The sequence below is a fragment of the Peromyscus californicus genome, unplaced genomic scaffold, assembly GCF_007827085.1.
Source record: "Peromyscus californicus insignis strain IS unplaced genomic scaffold, ASM782708v3 Scaffold_14__1_contigs__length_90479793_seg_2, whole genome shotgun sequence".
Taxonomy (NCBI): domain Eukaryota; kingdom Metazoa; phylum Chordata; class Mammalia; order Rodentia; family Cricetidae; genus Peromyscus; species Peromyscus californicus.
In genome coordinates, this window is record NW_026294436.1 from 37,401,493 (window position 1) to 37,418,611 (window position 17,119).

At 43.9% G+C, this 17,119-nt stretch overlaps 1 protein-coding gene across 4 annotated transcripts in view; it reads right to left on the reverse strand.

The window, feature by feature from the left end:
* CUNH1orf21 (chromosome unknown C1orf21 homolog) overlaps positions 1-17,119 on the reverse strand; it is a 207,551-nt gene that overhangs the window by 145,159 nt on the left and 45,273 nt on the right. The window contains exon 2 of one of the 4 annotated variants that reach the window (XM_052737175.1): positions 11,347-11,566. The exons of 1 other annotated variant lie outside the window; for it this stretch is intronic. The gene's annotated coding sequence lies outside the window, so the exon portion shown is untranslated. Of the gene's footprint in view, positions 1-11,327; positions 11,651-17,119 lie in introns of all 4 variants that reach the window. 2 more of the 4 variants (XM_052737177.1, XM_052737176.1) reach the window with 2 other exon arrangements.

Below are 17,119 nucleotides of genomic sequence, written 5' to 3' on the forward strand. Positions count from 1 at the left end.
CCTGGCCCTCTCTGCCCCCTCATCTCGGAGAAAACCAGCTATTTCCTCAAGAACAGGCCAAACATTGTAATAACAGAAAATAACTTTATCTGAAAAAAATTTTTAAAAAATCATCTTTAAAAATTAGTTCTAGTACAGATTTCTTCAGAGAGTAAAAACAGAACCAGGTGCCAGCGACTAAGGAAGTCTTGGAGCGCAGAGAGAGCATTAAAATCAGGCCGTTCATCGGGCTGAAGCAACAGAGCCGTGAACACCGAGTTGCTGCCTTCTGGAAAATGAAGCATCAGTTTCCGGAGAAAGCTGGTTCTAGATTTTTAGATGTGTTACTACACTGGATGTTACGCAACACTTCAAACTAAAATTTTGTCAATGGCCAAGGAAGAACGGCAAAACAAGAGCAGGCTGTCAAAAGGGGCGCTTCCGGCGGCCCCTGTACCCAAGGCAACACTCTAAGTCCTTGGGGTGCCCCACGCAAGCTGCCGCTCACACTGCATGGGACCTGCAGAAAGGGATGGGGCTCTGACCCACAGGGACAGACTGGCTAGAACACAACACCGGCTCCTTCTCCCCACACCGATGGCTTCTTCATTACTTAGAGACATTTCATAGTGTGCTTTCCCACCAGAAGGTCATTCTAGAAGTACACCGCGGCTCCGGTTCACTGTTTAAGAGGAAAACTGCTCAATAAAAACAATCCATGGCTTCTGGAAGACAGCAGTCCTCTCAGCAAAAGGCTCTATGCTTCCTTCTAAGTGACTTTTCCACCCCGGAGGCCAGTGAAAGCTTTTAAGGTACAAACAATGGAGACAAGGAAAAGCTACTAAATTTTTTAAAGGCCTTAAAAACTCCCTCATCAAACAGGGCAGTTTCCAGTAAAACTATGCTGGGTCACAGAAAGACAACACTCCAAGGGGGTCAAGGCAGGGAATAAACAGGGAAGACACAACACAGGTTTTGTTCCTGCCCCGGAGAATACAGTTTCACCAGTTCTGTGTGACACTGTAAATAAAGGGATTCACAGAACTTTTTTTTTTTGGTATTTGTTGATTTAAAGAGGCAAACCAACGCTTGCTTGGAGACACCAATCACAAAGGAACACAGTGAAAAGGTACAAGTCCAGCAAATATGGTGGCCAAAACGCCTCTCTCCTCTTTGTGATGATGGAGTCACACTACTATTGAATGGGGCATATGGGACATGACTTTGTCACAAACAGAAAACTCAGAGGTCATTTGCAGAGCAACTCCTAACTCAGTTGTTTGTTATTAACACAACAGACCCAGGGCCTCTCGAGTGGTGACCCCACTAATGATGGGGAGCTGAGGAGGTCTACTCCGCCTTCGGTCTGTGATCTTAGTCTGAGGTAGGTTGACTGCCTTGAATTTGATGGCAGCCTGGACTACAGCTTGAAACCCTGTTTCAAAACAGTCAGCCGTTCCTAGGGGGCGAGGAGGTGATACATCAGCCTTCCTTCACAGTTCTGTCAGCCAACCTTCTACCTTGTCGATACTGAGATCCCAAACTGTCTATGGAGAGTACTCCTCCAGAGTGCTTCCATACCACATGGGCAGCTGTCCAGGGATTTAGGAGGAATTCCATATGTCACCCCAGGGAGAAATTTATTTACGCCCCTGGCCTGAGCTTTGCCTTGTCATTTCAATACCACGAAATATTTGCCTTGAAGGGAGGGAGCGAGAGATCGTTTTGGGGGGACTCATTAGCACTTCTATTCGTTCGTGTCCAACAACAAACTAACATTAACAGTGATTTCTAAAATCCAAACAATTTACAAAGGATGTAATCAGTCAGGGGAGCACTTGCTCATCCAGTTTATAAACACGGGAAGCTGAGTTTTCTAATGCCCGGCTTTCACTCCTGCCCTTTCTGTGAACTTGGAGCAAAGGAGGCCTTCAATGTGCCAAATGCTCATCGGGAGGAAACTACACAATGAGCTTTAAAGAAAAAAGTAATTTTTTCTTTTCTTTTTTTCTTTTTTCTTTTTCTTTTCTTTTTTTTCTTTTTCTTTTTTTTGAGACAGGGTCTCACTGTGTTGCTGAGGCTGGCTTTGAACTCTCGATCCTCCCAAATGCTTGGAATGATAGGCATGTGCCACCAGACCAGGCCCAACACATTTTGTTTGGGGGCATGCTTTGCCACCATGCTTCTTAAACCTTTAGAGATACCTTTCTCCCCTCGCACCCCCAATTCACCAGAGACACAAGACATGAAGCAAATGTTGATGGGCAGGTTGAGATCCAAACCAATGTTCAAAACCTGAATTAAAAAACAACCTTAAAATTATACTTCATGTATAATATGCACTTGTATAAAAATGTCTTTCCATAACACAGTGGTTACCATGTAAAAATGAATATAGCAACATAAATACCTTAAGATCTATTTATTTTTCATCATGTGTGTTTATGGAGGGGTTGTGCAGCTGAGCACAGTGCCTGCAGAGGCTGGACAGGGGGGTCAGATCCTATGGGCTGGAGTTACAGGCAGTTGTGATTCACCCTAAATAAAGTGCTGGTTATAAAGACTAAAATAATTCATTAACTGGAAAAAAATAGGTTCTATTCTATGTTGACCTTTCGAAAACCTTTCATGAACATCAAATTTCATTAATTTTAATGCTGATGTGGAAAAAGCAGAGTATATAGAAGTTATAGAAAAAAAAACAGGCAATCTAGCTATAGTCTCTCCCCTACCCCTGTGTGTCGGGATGGGGGGGGTAGGGGCCATATATCTTTGTGGTATGCCAAACCTACAATTCAGATACTCCATCACTTACCACCATATAGCTCACAGATTTCTCGCTCACTGTATTAAGATATTGCTAGCATCCATTTAAATGTATGTCTACTGGACAAATAACATTCTACCATCTGCACCGTTCCGTATACCATTTACCTCTGGTTATTTACCTAGCAAGCTGCAATGGGACCAGGGGAGTCCAGGAAATGGCAGCAGGTAGAAGCTTGCCTGGAGGGCCCCTGGGCCTGGCTGGCTCTAGCAAAGCCCACACCTCCCATGCTCTGCATTTCACTGATTCTAGCAAGTTTAGTAAGTAAAATGGGACTTCTTGAACTGGAGCTTGGGTGACCCTTTGTAAAAGTCCTCAGCAAGGTGACAGCTGTACCAGGTATCCACTCAGGACCCCACCATGCTGTCTTCAAGGCTGTAACACACTGTACACCCAATCTCAACATAAAAGTCCTCCCTCAATTTCCATGCTCTGTACCCACGCCCTAGGCACCGCCCGTTAGGGGGACTTAAGATTTCTAAAGTTAAGCATTCCTTTCCTACTTACAGAACTACTAAGGGCCAGCATGCCCTGCCTCTTGGTCCAACCCCCTGGCGTGAGGAAGTTGCTAAGCACCGAAAGGAAGCTATGCAGAGATACATGATCACACAATTAGATACAAGCTCACCGTGGCTAATCCTTGGCTTATAAATATATTAAACACAGGGATCTTAATTATGACTGGTATTATGTGTATAATGCTGAGATACCTGGGAAAGCCTCTTCTGTCTAAAACTGTTCTCAGAAGAATTAAATTATTAGTTTCTGGGAAAAGCGGGGTCTACTATCAATGCTGAGGTCAGCAGCTCACGGGTATTAAGAAATCCAGTTAGAGCTGGTGACACACAGTGTCAGTCTGGTGACCTGAGTTTGAGCCCCAGAACCCGTGTGAAGGTAAAGGGAGAGAAGTGACTTTACAAAGTCGTCCTCTGGCCTACGCAGGCACCAGAGAAGGCACGGTGCACGCATGCACACATAACACACAATCATAATAAAATAAAATCAAAGTTAAAAATAAATCCAGCTAAACTCTTCGTATTGTCAAAAGTCGTATATGGTAAAGTTAAAATAACATCATCTTACTGGTTTCAAAAGATACGGTTAAACAGAATGATTAGGAAGAGAATGGTTTTACCACACATGCTTTACCCCCATATTTTATAGAAGTCACAAAAAAAGGGAAGGGGGAGAAAACAGGGGAACTTAGGAGGGCAGAGAGACACTCAGGTCACTAAAGAAAACTACGTTTAAACATGCTTTCACCTCCCCTCCAGCACAGCCTCCCATCTCTCCTCTCTTGGGGAAATGAAAGCCAACGGAAAAGGGTCCATGCAGTCTCCTGGCCACCATCTCCAGGCAGAGCGGGAAGTGAGGTCCGCAGTGAGGAAGAACAGTGCTTGGAGACTCAGGGCAACATCTAAGCATTCTCTAAGATGCTATCAAAGTCCTAACAGGTGAGTGCACAGCCCTGGAATCACACAATCAAAACCCACAATAGTCCTGGGTGGGGGGTGATGTCTGCAAATGGTAGCACCTGAGGGACACAGCAGAGCCTTCCCATCAAATGGGAAGGATAAAGAGACATTTTTCACATTAACAGCAGGGCGGCAGGGCAGGGTGCTGGGAAAAGGTGGGGGTTTGACTCCTCATGCTCTAAACAGGTTTGGGGAGGAAATGTCAGAAATGAGACTGATAGTGAAGACAGGAGCTGGTTAATGAAGAGCTTTACTATAAGACCCTATAAACCACTGTTATCGATAGAGAAGCAGAGCAAGCAGATTTGGTTAGTGTCCCATTCCCAGGGACAGAAGAAACGGGGCTGGGAGCGGAGGCAGTGGGCACACTGTATTGTGCATAGTGGAGGTCTGACGAGCAAGGGCAAGGCGGTGAGGATCCGGACTAGGACAACGTTCCAAATAAGAAGAGGGCACAGCAGACTTAAGAGATGTTAGGGGAGGAAAAGACTAGGCTAATTCAGAGGTGTGTGACCCGAGCAGAAATTACCCACATACAGTCTCGGAGGTGTTAATGCAGACGAGGAAAATAAGGAGTAGATAAAAGATGCCCAGGGCTGTTGAGAAGGGCAGACCTGCAGGCCAGAATCCAGAGATGAAGATCCAAACGTGCAGTGGAAGGTAAACATAATAACTGAGGATGGCGTGAGGCAGCCTGCAACGTTCTTAAATTATGAACAGCTCAACTAAGATAAAAGTCAAAAGCCGCCGGGCGGTGGTGGCGCACGCCTTTAATCCCAGCACTCGGGAGGCAGAGGCCGGCGGATCTCTGTGAGTTCGAGGCCAGCCTGGGCTACCAAGTGAGTCCCAGGAAAGGCGCAAAGCTACACAGAGAAACCCTGTCTCGAAAAACGAAAAAAAAAAAAAAAAAAAAAAAAAAAAAAAAAAAAGTCAAAAGCCAAGCCGGGCGGTGGTGGCGCACGCCTTTAATCCCAGCACTCGGGAGGCAGAGCCAGGCGGATCTCTGTGAGTTCGAGGCCAGCCTGGACTACCAAGTGAGTTCCAGGAAAGGCGCAAAGCTACACAGAGAAACCCTGTCTCGAAAAACCAAAAAAAAAAAAAAAAAAAAAACCAAAAAAAAAAGTCAAAAGCCTGACTGCTAAAAAAAAAAAAAAAAATACACATTTGCATACACAAAGCACTACACCTCAGAGGAATCAATTATTCTTTGAAGCTCAACTATGAACTGATTAAGAATTCTAGACTAAAGCAAGAATTGAAGAGAACGGCAGTTAAGACACGGATAGCCAGCTGGAGAGCTGGTTGAGAGCACCCACGGCTCCTGCAGAGGACCCAGCCACCTCACAGCTGCTCACAACTGTCTCCAACTCAAATTCCAAAAGATTCAACGCATCCTCTGATCTCCATGGGCACCAAGCATGCACAGGGTGCACACGCATACATGCAGGTAAAACTCATACTCATAAAATAAAAATGAAATTTTAAAAACAGGCAACAGAAGAAAACGCTGGATCAATAACCAAGAACTAAGTCTAGACCATGATTGCAGACCACCCTTTTCTACAACTGTATGGCGGGGATCCTGGGAAGGGCAGAGAAACAGGAGCTCATTGCAAAGCCAGGTTTTGATGTGTGGCTGTGTTTTAATATTACTTCTGGAAACTTCAAATAAATAAATATATGAATATACATATGAAGTCACTAAAGCTTGGTGCAGCAGCACACAAATCCGTAATCCCTGTGCTCCTAAGCAAAGTGAGAGGTGGAGCGCTTGGGCCAGATAACCTAGGGTAGGCAACACTGGACCATGATGAACCTCATCTCAACAAGTGAAAAAGCAGGAAATGACACTCACGGTTGTCCTCTGACCTGCAGATGCACTCTGTGCAACACTCTTCAACACACACACACACACACACACACACACACACACACACACACTCACGACAACAACAAAAACCCACAGTCTTTTATTTTTGTGTTTACTTCCACAGGAAGTTTCAAACATGTCCTGAATTTTACAAAATCTGACATTAAAACTGTCAAAATTAGAAATTTCTGTGCTTTCTTCCAAGAAAACTCATAGAAAAGAATTCTCTACTGTCAACTCAAGGGATAACTATCTTTATCTTGTAAACAGAGTCTTGTAAACAGATAAAGAAATCACATCTCTTTATCTTGCAAGAAAAATATTTAGCCAATGGCAGCACCAATGTAACTATGAACATAAAATAACAGAGTGACTCAAGGCTGTATGTGACATTGTAATTCTCACCATTATCCCCACATGACACCTTTTTCATAGGAACACACTCAATACATCAACCGCCCCTCTTCTGAAAACCTACCTCATGCCTTTCTCTTGTCTATACCCTTAAGGAATAAATTTTCCTTCAACATTTCTATCCAATAGTTCCAAAGCATTAAGTGTCCCTGTGTATTATAATTACTCTGTCATTAGAAATAAACACCATGTCTAAAACAAGGCAAGTTTTGATTTACGGCATAGTAGTCTAAGCCAAACTGACCCAGAAAAGTAAACAGCCTTTTCATTATAAAAGTGAATATCCAGAAACCGACAGTTGAGAACAAGCCTGCTTTCAGTGCATTTGTAAGCACACCTATAAAGTGACTTTTGTTAGGATGATTGCTAACTCAAAGCCAGCAAGTGATGCCAGTACACAGACTAGAGACACACAACCACGGCAGAGAACAAAGAGTAAAGGCCACATAATCAGCTTTTTCATGAAGTTTTGTTAACCAAAAGGCCCAGCTCAAACATTACCTCTGCTAGAAGGTTTTTTCCACACCTCATGGATGCAGTAACCCACCATACTTTGCTAATTTCTCATTTGCATCCTATTTCAGCATAAATCATATTCCACATGACCCCTGAACAAATGCTTGATCGTTCTAGGTGTTTCCATGCTGAGAACTCAACAGGTATGACAGCATTTTCTTAGCTTGGAGACTCTTTTTTTTTTACCCTCCGTGTCTGCTTCCACACCTGGCTAACCCCCTCTTTGTGAGAATTGAATGTTTCCTGAGTGACAGCATGGATCATTTCATTCATTCTCCTCATAATAATCATGTGCCCTGCACAGGAAAGCTAGATATGATCGCTTCATGTTTACATTAAAAAGAACTAGATTAGAATGTAATATGACAACATCCCCTGGCCCCCGCCAAAGTCTCTCAGCTAGTAAGTGGGTGCTCTGGAGCCCACTGTACTTGAGAATGATGCTGATGAGAATAACAGACTGAGGCGATTATTAGCATAACCCTGGGGATGAAACATAGAAAGAAAAAAGCCAAGCTCTTCCTTTGCTGAGATCTGGATCACTAAGCCTGTGATCTCTATGTAAACTGGCTTCATGGGAAGGAAGAAGCTCCTATGAGATAGGGCTAACACCTTCAGATGAAAGGCACCTTAGGAGCCTGCACTCCCTGAGAAACAAGAATTCTTTCACTGAAAGAACTTTCATACCTGCTTATTCTAGAAAGTCATGCTGTGTCTCCATTCACTATGGAAAACGCTGCCTGTGTGCAGTCCCCACTGGGGATGGCACATTGCACTTCCTGCTCAAGCAGGACATCAGGCTCCAGATACACTAGAATCAGGTGCCTTTTAGACTCTGCTTAGCTAGCTTAGCCCAGTGATTCAGCCACCACGTCAGCAGGAACCTACCGCGGCCCTGCCATCTCTTCCGCCATCCCACAAAGGCCAGCAAGACAAATGGAACTGATGGGATAATGAAGTTCTAGAGAGTTCACTAGTGTCCCTCCAGGGATGCTCGGGACAGCTTTAGGAAGAAGGGACGCAGCACCCAAAGAAACAAATCAAGTCTAATTACAGGGAAAGAAATTGGAAGTGAATTTTCCCAATATGCCAAAACGCCCTGGGTGGTGGCATAGGCCTGTAATATCTCAACACTTCGGAGGCTGAGGCAGGAGGATGCTGAGTTTGAGGCCAATCTGGGCTACTGAGTGAAACTATGGGCTCAGAAAAAGAAGCAAAACTAAAAGTGGACATAATGGACAGGTACAGTATTTGCAAAAATAATTTAGCTTGCAGGCTCTGAGACACAAGCAGGAACTCATGATACTGCCGCAGGAGGTGGAGTCCCCTGTGACAGAAGAGAGGAACGCTGTTCCGGCATTTATAGACTTTCATCTGGTGGAATATAAAGTCCAGTACCCAGTGGTGAGCAAAACCAGACTGTCAAACCAGATAACAATGCACATCAGCACAATTCTTATCATCCCGGCTCCCAAAGTGTGAGACAGCTACAGAAGAAGAGCCTAGCTTCCGCATAGTAGTCTCTCCCAGAGCTGTGCACCCAGAGCACACCAAGAGCCTACGGAAATAAAACAGACCGCAGTAAAAATAGAAGCACTAAGTCAATGATTACGGGACTTCACACCTAAGTCTTAGGGAAGCACCTGTGAGCAAGGGATCTCCAGGAAAAAGGCACAGAGCCATTCTCCATCTGGCGTGGCTCACCTTCTCTTCACAGTCTAAGCCCAGACACTACTGCTGCTATTACCAACTTCAAACTACAAGGCTTCCTACAGAATTGGATGGGGAGGACGAAGCAAATTCTTTTAAAATTAAAAATGTCACATGTTGTCTTTGGATTGTTTAAAACACTGCTGGTCTCTTACCAAATTCTGACTCACAACAATCACACCTGGAAACATCCAACTCACATGGTAACGCTATAAACTGGCACACTCAATGTCATAATCCCTTCATCTGGGGCTTCCTTTTTCATACACAGAAACTTTTTTCATCACGGAATATATCCAAGAAGATGGAGCTAGGGACCACCTATCATGTGACATGAAAGCAGAGGTGGGGGGGTGCTATTTGCTGGGGGGGAGGGGACCCACGAACAGGGATGGGGGAGGGCAGTGTAGAGAAGGATGCAAACAAGGTATAATGATATATACATATTAAAATGCCATAATGAAACCAGTTAATATGTATCCTAACTCGAAATTAATTTAAAACCGAAAAGGAAGAGATTTTCCAAAGACTACCAACTCCAGAAGAATAAAGACTTTAATCCTCACAATCAAACGAGTTCAGATCCTCAAAGTATTTAAAGATCTAATCCAAGTCTTGACCCAGAAAGCATATGTCAATCACTGGAAACATGGGATGGGAGCGAAACTGCTAAGTGCCATCAGGAAACTAATGGCCAGTGTAAATAAATCCCTAGTAATTCTAGGTGCCTAGAGCAGCCCCACCAGGGGCCTGACAGCCCAAGGGTTGGGTCATCAGCATTTATGAAGATCAATTAATGCTCTATATTTTCAGATGTCACATTTCTCATAAGGTTTGCTATAATCCTCTTTTAAATATCCCCATCATACAAATCAAGAAAGTCAGAGACAAAGGGACTTAATGGAGTTTCTATTGCTAAGAGACTCAGAACTTACACTCCTCACCTAACTTACAGTCTACGGCTGCATCCATTGTTGTGAGCAGCTGTCATTTGAATGTATATTTATTATGTGTCCAGCTCTAAGCAATTTACAAACATTTTCCATTTAATCGGACCACTGCCACCTAAGAGCCTACTGTCTCCACTCTACAGCTGACGATCCTAAAGTCAGAGGAGCTGAGTAACTTGACAGATCATCCAAGAGTAAGGGGAAAGTCAGGACCTGACTCACGCGCCACGTGACCCCACAGTCCAAGGTGCATTTCCTTATCAGCCTCTTCTATTTACCAATCACACCATAACTGAACAGAATCCAAAGGCTGGGCTGTGACAGTCATTGCCAGCTTCCGTCTTACCAGTGGACATCAGGCCCTGTCCACATTCATACCTGCTGGACATGAAATACTGCAAAAAACAGACTAACCAATTACTTTAATTATTGTCCAATTCTTTGACAACCTTCTCCAATAATGACAAATTTTAGATCATCTTGGGGTTTAGAGCAGTTTTCAATACACTAATAAGTTTCCAAGATGCTCAGAAGGATCCATTTATTCCACAATGCTTAAACTGCTAGCTCTGCCCAGTCATTGATAAAATAGAAAACACAACAACCTATCTCCCAGGGCTTCAGTATAGGATTTAAGGAAGGTCATGTATGAGCTTAGCTTCAATGCATATAATCGCTCAAAACTGTTAAAATCACACAGCACTGCTTTGGAATTGGATCTAAAAAGTAAGAAGGTCCTTTTAGGTTCACTGAGAATAAAATAATAAACTCCCCAGGGAATAAATTCTAATTGTGTTGTGCTAAATTAAATCCAGCCCTGGAAACCAGCTCCTAAAGTTAGGGCAGATCTGATATGCTACCTGATTTCCAAACAAAACGGATGCCCCCTCCCACCTTTTCCTAAAAAGAAACAAAAAAATTACAAAGTATCTCTCAGCCTAGGAAAGGTTTAAGAAAGAGCTGCGGGAATTAATTAATGGTAAAAGAGAAGGAACAGATACAGGATAGTCAAACAGGGAATAGGAGAAACATGGTAACTCACTAAAAATAACTCCATCACAAAAATTAAGAGGAAGCTGTACTGAGGTGAAATGTCTAGTTAGCTCGGGATGGAAATTTCCACAAACCAAAAGAGGAAGACTCTAGCAGAAGACGTGCCTATTTAGAAGGTACCTCTCTCCTCTAAGCCACTCCAAAGGAAGCAAGCGGAACTGCTGAGGAGGCTGAGCTAAACAGACAGACAGCACCGAGACTCTTTTTTATGTTCAAACATAAGGAGACACCTCTCCAGGTCTCTGACATCGGTATTCTAACGGAAATGCTAAGCCACTCCAGGACTCGACCTTTTTAGAGAAGCTGGAAGCTGGCTAGCCTCTTAGCCAGGTCTCTTTCATTGAACAAAGGAAGAAAAGGTTTCTGTTGTATGACAAAACTTTTTCTGGGGAGACACAACCCATATGTCTACATACCCCAGACAGGGATCCCACAACAGACCAAAGTATGGATACCACCTGAGTCCTGCGTGGTGGTGAACTGGTAAGTTTTACTGGGGTTACTTACAGGAGTATGGATGAGGAGTTACTTACAGGGGCAGACATGACTCACCAAGGCCCACCCCAGCATGGATGACAGCTCACGATGCTGGGAAACCTGAAGCACACTGCACAGCCTGCAGGCAGCTCGACAGGTCGTAAAGTGTCCCTTCCAAGTGACTGGTCTAACTCTGACAGGCAGCTCTGTTGGTTTCTTGTCACAGCTTGGCTTATCTGAGAGTTGTCCTCTGCTTAGCTGGTCTGAGTCGTCTTTGCAGCTTTTATTGCTGACTCTAGCAGGGAGGAGCCGAGTGAATCTGGTCAGTTTCAGGGACTTCCACAGGAGCTATTTATACCTTCCTGTTTAAAGAGCTTCCCTGGAGGATGGAAGGTTTCAATCTCAGTTTCTTAGTAATGTTTACCAGAGTTAAGAGTAATTGCTGAATGCATAACTTAAGGGTACCTTTAAGTGACACACTCTTCACAATCCCCGCTCCCCACGCTATCCTGTCTACACACACACACACACACACACACACACACACACACACACACACACACACAATTACACACAGTTTTGGAATTGTAGCCTTGCAAGTATTAGAAACATTTCTCCTACTGCCTTGCTATACAGAAGCAAGTATAATTTCTTAGTAAGTTTCTTTGAAGAAAACTTACTTTGCTCAAGGCAAGTATGTAGACAAATTCTTTAATTAAACAAACAAACAAAGTAAGTGGAAGTGTTTTCTGATGCTGCTGATTTTGAAGCAAGTTTTCCAAAGCCATCAGTATCTACTGTGGAGGAATCAGAAATCACGTCCTATCACTCTATCCCCCCAAATCATTCTAAAATCCATCTTAGTGTCCTCAAAAGACTCAGCCCCACCAGAACTGGGGGAGCAGAACCAGGAAACATGTCTAATATGATTCCTCAAGTCATGGTATCTGGAGAAACCAATTGACTACACCAAATGAGCGAACTCTTAATTTCCTTTTTTTTCTAAATCAACCACAAGAAAGAAAAACCCTTAAGGGATCATTAGATTCCATTTTTATGCTACTTTTCTTTGCATCATAACCTTAACTGCCCTTGTAACTCTGAACACATAAAATGATGTCCCATTACAAATGCTGAATGACCTGTCTCTGCTCACAAACTGTCGAATTGGTCTCAAGTAGTTTACAAATCTTATTAACAGTTTCTATTTTAACTAAATCACAGAATGTAATCCTGCCTTCCTGGGTGTAATACATATAGCAGAGAGTAGGTTTAGAAAAGGAGGGAGGGAGGGAGGGAGGGAGGGAGGAAAGGAGGGAGAGAGGGAGGGAGGGAGGAGGGAGGAAAAGGAAAAGAAAAGCTTTTCAGGGGAATGTGATAATCAGGTCAAACAGTGCTTTAGAGTCTGGGCAGCCCTGGAGTAAGGTCCAGCTCATCACACACAATCCTAGCACCCTCATTAGTGTTGATGCAGAAACCAGGGCCTCCAGAGATGAGGCAAACCTGTCTGTACTGGTTCTTCTCCTCAGTGCTGTGACATTATCTGGGGGGAACGACTTAAGGGCAGGAGTGCATCATGACGAGAAAAGCATGACGACAGCAGCACGTTAGCCCACGGCAACAAGAGCATGAAACTGTTGATGGATGGGAAAGCAGAGAACGGGACCATAGGTGAAACCAGGCTACGGCCTGTACAGGGAGCCTCTACTGGCCCATCCATAAGCTAGGCCCTGTCTCCCACAGCTTCCATGATCTTCTCTGACAGAACCACCACAACCCTGCTCCAGATCCAAGAGTTAACCAGTGTCTGAACCAGGATTCAAGCCAGACTGATGTGCAGAAACAAGCCAGGGACAGAAAAATAACATTCTTGATGATGTGTCGTGATTGCAACCCAATGACTAGCCTCTGTCATCTGTGTTTGTTTTGGGGTGTTTTTTTTTTTTTTTCGTCAGTGCTAAGATCCTTGTCGCATTTAAGGTGATCATGTTCTCGTGCCTCTCTTCCAGGTGCAGAAAGCTTTGCAAGGGACTAAGGTACTACAGTTTGGGTCTGGAATGCCTCCCAAACACCTACATTTTAAAGGATTAATCCCAGCCTGGCACTACAGGGAGGTGGTAGATACTTTAGGAGGTGGGGCCTAGGTGAAGGTTTTAAGGTATTTATGCCTTGGAAGGGATTGTGGGATCACAGCTCCTTCCTCTTTCTGTCTCTCACATGAGTCATGAGGAGAATGAGCCTTGTTTACCATGTGCTCTTGCCGGTTAGAACTGCTTACCTCAAGCAACAGTGATCATCACCAGTGGACTGAAGCCTCCCAGACTCTGGGCCAAAATAACTCTCTTCATACGTTGACTGTTGTGTTCTTTTTATAGCACAAAGGTATTCAAGAACAAAGCACCGTCCCTATCCTCAAGGGGTGCACCGCCTAAAACAGGGGTGCATCTCATCCTCAGTGCTTCCAACCAGAGGGCCACCAAGAGATGTGCAGACGTATCACCCTCTGCAACTTGTACCCTAGTCCTGGAGGCCAATCCGTGCCTGGCCTTGAGCAATCTTGCCCACTCACTCAATACATCATGCTAGGATAACTGCTCTCTGTGTATGTGTGCTGTGTGGTGAACGCTGGAAGCGTTACACATGCAGAGGGACCCATCTACCCTTCCAATACCATGTCATCCGAAAAGAGAAAGGCAGGGGCTTCCCTGGGCAACAATAGAAGCCCCGAGACGGCTTCCAGCTCTTGAACTCCCAGCACAAGGGGAAAATAAAACTGGCCTCTCCATGTGGCACCCCCTGAAAGCCAGCAAGTACGGAGTGTTGAAATGAGCAAAGCCCTTCGTCACACTGACCTGGAGGAACAAGTCAGCTCCTCGGCGCTACTAAGAACGTGAACTCTAACCTTCTCCTTTTATTTGAGTTTAATTTTTAAAATTTACAGTTATTTATTTATGGTGTGTGTGCCTACACGCACTTGAATAATCATTTCATCAGAGGCCAGCTTGAGGGAGGTAGTTCTCTCCTTCTACCATGGGGGCTCCAAGGATCGAAACTCAAGTTGTTAGGCTGGGTGGCAAGTACCTTCCTTGGCTTGTTGAACCATCTCTCTAACATTTCTTCTTTTTGATCACCGGGGAAAGTTCATAAGATGGTGCTGGTGTTGTAGATTACATGTAAGCTCCCACTGGCCCCCACCAAGCAAGCATACATGCAGCCTGACACCTCCACGTCTCCTGTCCAGCCTCACCCACAGCTGCTCAGTCTTTACACTCAGGGTGTGACACCAGGAGACAAGGTTCTCAAGCAATAGAGGCACCAAACCCAGGGCGTTCGGACATGAGGTGAAGCCAGCCGAGGGAGGTGTGGGAGAAAGCTCGAGTTAGACAAGGAGTGCCTTATCTCCTCCTGCTGTTTCAATAACAAGAGCTATCACGGCTCTTGATTTCATACTTCAGGTCAATTCTCTGGGTTCCCTTTAGGGAAAGCTTGATTCAAATACCAAATCCCATTTATGCTTACAGGACAGTGTTTGTATCCTGAAATGAACAACTGTTGAAATGCATGTGTGTGGTTGTGTGTAATGGGGCGGGGGGGTTACTGAAATCCTTTTCATGGTGAGATTCAAACATCCTGGTATTCTGAACAACAACAACAAAAAAACAAAAACAAAAACAAAAAAATTCAAGTGGATCCCATTGCCACACTCCCATCTAGTCTCTTCTTTTCTACAATGGGCAAAAGAGGCTCCAGGTAGCCAATTTCCCATGGCTAACTTTCCCCTACCCTTCAGGTCTCAATACAAAACTCCTGGCTGAGAAGGACCTTCCAAAGCATGTACCTCAGCAACTGGGCCAGACAATCTACTGCCCTAGTCTGTTGACCCTACAGCACTTACCAGTTCTGAAATGTTTATATGAAAATAGTTCTTCTCTGGGTTATGGCTGCCACTCACTCTTAGGACAAGGTGTCCCACGACACCAAGACCTTCTGTGTTGTTCTCAGCTGTATTCCCAACCCAGAGATTGGTGTCTGCCATTGGGATGTGTTCAATAGAATGTTTACAGAGTGTACACATGAGTGACCATCATGTACACAGACTACACTCTACCCCTGCCTGCCACCAGAGAGGAACCAGCAGACCTCGGACACCAGTAGAGGTCAAGAAGAAATAGGAAAGCGGTGCTGCCTGTGCCTCGTCACCCTTCAGACTTCACAGGATAGAAGCACACACTTTGTGGTCTGCCTTAGGCAGCATTGATCCTGAACAGCAGTGCAGAAATTCTGAAGTTGAACAAAGGTTTAAAAAATAAAGATTCTAAACCCTGTCTTTGGATGCCAACTAGGATCATGAAAACATCAAATTTGGACTCAAGACTCTTGTTCTCATCACTAAATGTAGCAAAAGCAGAAACGGGAAATTCCTAATTACCTCAAGGATTTGGCAAACCTCTCATGTTTTCCATGCAGGACTACAGCGCATACCTTAAATCACCAAAAGCCTATGCATTCTGCAAAGGCATGGGGCTGTATTTTTCCTCCTTCCTCACACAGGCACCAGATCTTAAAAGAAGGAGTGATGAATGGGCATAGTTATAAATATTCCAAGGCTAATGGGAACAAAGATGGACTGCAGAACACTGTTTGGGGGACAGATGCTGGTGTGAATGTAGTTAACAGGTCCTGACCCCTATAAATTCCAGACCTGTTTTATTAGATAAGAAAAACAAAACCAAGAAGCATTCATAAATTACTTTACAAACTCAAACTTCACCAGATATTAATTTTAAAAAATCTGCTTTTCAAAATCCTAAGTAACTGACTAATAATTAAAATATATGTTACTTTTATGGTCCTTTTAATGAAAGGATTGTTACTTCATTAGCAGTGAGAGAAAAAGAAACATTAAGTTCCTACGAATAATATGATATATCATGCCTGAATGACAATTAGCAAGTCCTCTGAGTAAGGACTTAGAATGGAGGAATCCACTAGAATTGAGTGAAAAGTTTCTCATTATATGATAAACATTCACAAGATCACAGATTATAAACTGATGCTGCCTAGGGTTGTCAAATTTGGCACACATACACACACACACACACACACAAATCTCCAGATAATTTGAATAATGAGTGTATTAATGGTAGAAAATGCTTTAAGTATAAGTATATCCTAAAGCAGATCCTACTGGATAGACCTACATAAAAAATTACTTTCTAACTAATATAAGTAAAAACATATTTGTATTTTTTATATATATACTGTACATTGCCTGCTAAGCTTAGTGCTGTCCGATGGCTACGCTAAGCTGCTAGAACATTCTAACATTTCAGCTGAATATTAGGACAGCAGATCCCTGTCAGTGCCTTGAGTTGCCCTCAGACCAAAATCCAGCAATTCTCTAATGACAGATGGCAACAAATGTGACTAGGCAGACACCTCAGCATAACATCCACAGTGTCCATGGAAACACATTCAAAACTGCCTGCCTACTTTCCTAAATTAATTTAGAATCATATAATCAGAGAATTTTAGAATTGGAAACCTTCACAGATTCTTTTTTTAAGAAAGGAAAATTATGTCACTTGCAAATGCAAAGAACTTTCCTATGACCGAAGTCGGCATGGGGGGCGAGGGGGGGGGGAGGGCCCGGATGTGCTCAGCACATTTAACTTCACAGGAGCCAGATGCCAGGCCTCCGTGGCCTCAGATGATCTCCCAGTGTCAGCAGCTCAGAGGCCACCTTTCTGAGTGGGCCTTAGATAGAAAAGAAATGGACTATGAGCTTCTCTAGACTTCATGGGCATCAAATTCATCTGAGTGTTGGGCACATCGATGGGTGTTTAAG